The sequence below is a fragment of the Grammomys surdaster genome, unplaced genomic scaffold (assembly GCF_004785775.1).
Source record: "Grammomys surdaster isolate TR1022 unplaced genomic scaffold, NIH_TR_1.0 165, whole genome shotgun sequence".
Classification (NCBI taxonomy): domain Eukaryota; kingdom Metazoa; phylum Chordata; class Mammalia; order Rodentia; family Muridae; genus Grammomys; species Grammomys surdaster.
Window position 1 is genome coordinate 9,795,469 of NW_021604613.1, and position 3,541 is coordinate 9,799,009.

The window sequence follows — 3,541 nt, forward strand, 5'->3', positions numbered from 1 at the left end:
ATCTACATTTAGTTTGGTTTAATGTAAGAAATGTTCTGATTGTTTCAAGGTCCTACTTTGACGTGACATTTCCTAACCTCGGCAACTCATCAGCATTTGGCACTTCCTGATATGAACCATTGTTGAGACTAAAAGATATTTTACTTCTAAATTTGAAATACATAGAAAAAAAGATGAGTTTAATCTTGTAGACCTTGGTAATATCTGAAGCCAGATCAATTTTCTGTCAGAAGGACAATAGGATGGTTGAAAAATCACAAGGTTGCTTCTTACACTGGCATTTCTTCTCAGCAGTCCTTGTAAGGTTCATTAACATTTTCCTTTATGTCCCTCGAAGGAGTTACAGACCCTGATATCGCCTTGCAAGCCTTGTCACATCGATTTGTTTTCAATTCATCTTCGCTGTGTTCCTCTGGAGGAGAACATGGGTAATTTGCCTTTTGCACTCGCGGAGGCAGAGGTAGAGAAAGGCTTTGACTGCCTGAGACCATCAGCTTGCACATGACCGAGTAGCTTCGATTCCCAGGCTGGCCATTTTCCTCCGGTGGCTTTAGTGCTATGAATACACCATCCACTTTCCTCTGTGTTTGATGCCTAGGAGTCCTTCCTATAGAGATGTCTAGGCTGGTATGCAAGGGAGAGCATGAGGCTATCCTGGCTCATGACCCTCTCTCTGGAGTAGAGAAAATTAACTAACTTTAGATTAGAATATTTAAATTACTTTACACTCTAGCAGGGTTTCTTATGGCGTTTTGTGTATAGCTTTGGCTGACCTTCCTCACAGCCCTTTCCTCTGCCCCATGTTTCTGATGCTCCTCCATTCTATGCTTCCTGAAATTTTTCTTGCATTTTCATACCACAGATGTTCCATTAGTCTTCCTCTTCCCTAAAGCCCTTTTAAAAAGCCTTTCATGGGTCCCTTTCTAAATACACTCTCACATAAACACATGTATATGAAAGTTAGAAGCTAGGATCTGCATATGAGAGACAATATGTAACATTTGCTTTCCTGAGCTTGGATCAGCTCGCTTACAATATTTCCCAGAGGCTAGTTAGTAAGGAACTGGCTCAGTGGGTGAAGAGCTTGCAGCACAAATTGGAGGACCTGCCACTCATGCAAAGAAGTTGGGTGTGGCAACACATTCATGTCCTCCCAGCATTGGGGAAATGGAGACAGGAAGATTTCTGGGGTTAGGTGGCCACCAAGTTTAGTTTATTTGGAAAGTTTCTGGTTCAGTGAGAGACCCTGTCTCAAAAAATGTAAGTGGAAAACAATTCATCACAACACCCTATGTGAATGTCTGACTTCCCACATAACTTGAAAAATAGACACACACGTACACAGATAGCATGTTGTCCAGTATTATTTTCCTGGGATTTTCATTTATAGAAATGAATAAATTTCTGCTATGTATGCAGCCACATTTTTATCGTCCACTCAGTTAATAAACATCTAGGGCAATTCCATTTTCTCGTTGTGAACAGAGAAACAGTAAACACAGACATGTACAGATATCTACAGCAGGATATAGAGTTCTTTGGGTATATGCCCAGGAGTGATATTCCTGGTCCATGATGAAATTCTATTTCTGCCTTTTCAGAAGGCTCCATCTGGTTCTACTGGTTTACACTTCCACCAATAGGGAAAAAGACTTCCTTCCACTTTCCTCACATCCTTACCAGCATGTGTTACCATTTGTTTTCCCAGCAATAGCCATTCTAACTAGAGTAAGAAGTTTTCATTTGCATTTCCCCCAAAGCTCAGGCTATACAGACACATTTTAAAATATTAATTGGCCATTTGTACTTCTGCATTTGTTCCCTTGGTCCTCCCTCCTTTGATCCGAATTGTTTTCTTGATGTTTAGAGTTTGAGTTCTTTATATATGTTAGATGTTAGTCCTAGCATATCTGTCTGGAGGTGTGCATGTGTATCGGAATGAATGCTTGCATGTGTGTGCCTGTGTGGCCATGGAAGCAAGAGGAGGATGTCAGGAGTCTGACCTGTCTCCTTCTTCCTTCTTCCCTTGAGACAGGGGCTTTAACTGAACTTGGAGCTAGAATACTGGCCAGCAATCCCCAGCGGTCCTCCTGTCTCCACTCCTCCATAGTAGTGGAGTTATAGGTGCCCGTATATGAGAACTCACCTTGCTTTTTATGCCAGTGATGAGGATTTGAAACCAGGTCCTCATACTTGCTCAACAAGTAGTCATGCCTGCTGAGCCATCTCTCAGGCCCCTATCAGATTTTGTAGCTTATTTACACGTTAATAGAGGATTAGCTTTACCAAGGCCTAATCGAAGGTACAGGAAACACAGCCTTTATTCTAGGTCTTACTCTTTTCCCTATGGCCACTCCCCCCTCAATGTGCTTGGAGGGGATTAAACACGGAAGCAAGAAGAGAACCATGGAAAGACAATACTGTCCCTGATATGGTCATGAGAGAGGGAAGGTTCATTCTCATGTGCTTTACTTAACAAAGGGTACATTCTGAGCTATCCTGATACCCAGACATGGTCACTGCTGACAATGTGACCTGAGACTCCCTGGTCCTAAGCAACTTAGAGATGTTGCTTCCACCAACAGATGGAAAATTGTCTTGGTTTTTTTTTTTTTTTTTTTTTGAAAATGATCCAAGTGCTGCTAAAATAAATTTGCATATTATGATAAATGTGTGTAACTGGTAAAGGGCCCACAGTTTTACAGGCCTCCAGGAGGGGAGGACATGTAGGTGTGTTAGAAGGGGCATGGTGGATGGACAGGTGGGAAGGGTCAAAGGGAAGGATAGCACATGCTACCAGGGGTAAAGGCCCTGTGAGGCTGGGGAGGAGGAGACAGGAAGGACAGGAAATGCCAAAGGCATTTTCATTGTCAATTGCCAATTCATTGTCAGAACTATTTACACTGTTCCCTGACTCCATACATGAAACTTCTACAAGTGTGCCTTCATTAAAAGCAAGTCTTTTAATTTACATAGGCAGGCATCTGGAATACTCTATGAATTCTGATTCATTATTTTTCCTCGCCCTGCAAACACTATTAGAGAGCAAAGTGTCCTCCCTGCGTAAAGCAGAGCGGCTGCCTGTGATTCATCTCCGAGAGAACTGACTTGGAGTCAGGAGTTACAGGCTTCTATTCTGGATCTTGCAGCATATGAACCTCTTGCTCTTGATATTTGACAAGATCATACTTGAGCGGCAATGGCTCCTTGAGAGTCTCTCGTTAATCACAGCCCTGGCAGCCCACGCTCCTCCTGCTGTGTCTGCCAACAGCTGGTGAAGTTCCTAGCCCCAGAAATCGGATCCTCAGCCCTAGGCTGGCTCATTCTCTTCAATCCTTTTCTTTCTACAGTACACCTGTCTAGTTTCCTAAGAGCAGACAGCAACACCTGTCGTTAACACGCAGCCCTCATTCTTTCTGAGTGCAGTATGCGGTTTCTTCCTGGTAGGTCCAGCGTGTTCTCTCTCTCTCTCTCTCTCTCTCTCTCTCTCTCTCTCTCTCTCTCTCTCTCTCTCTCTCTCTGTCTCTCTCTCTCTCCTCCC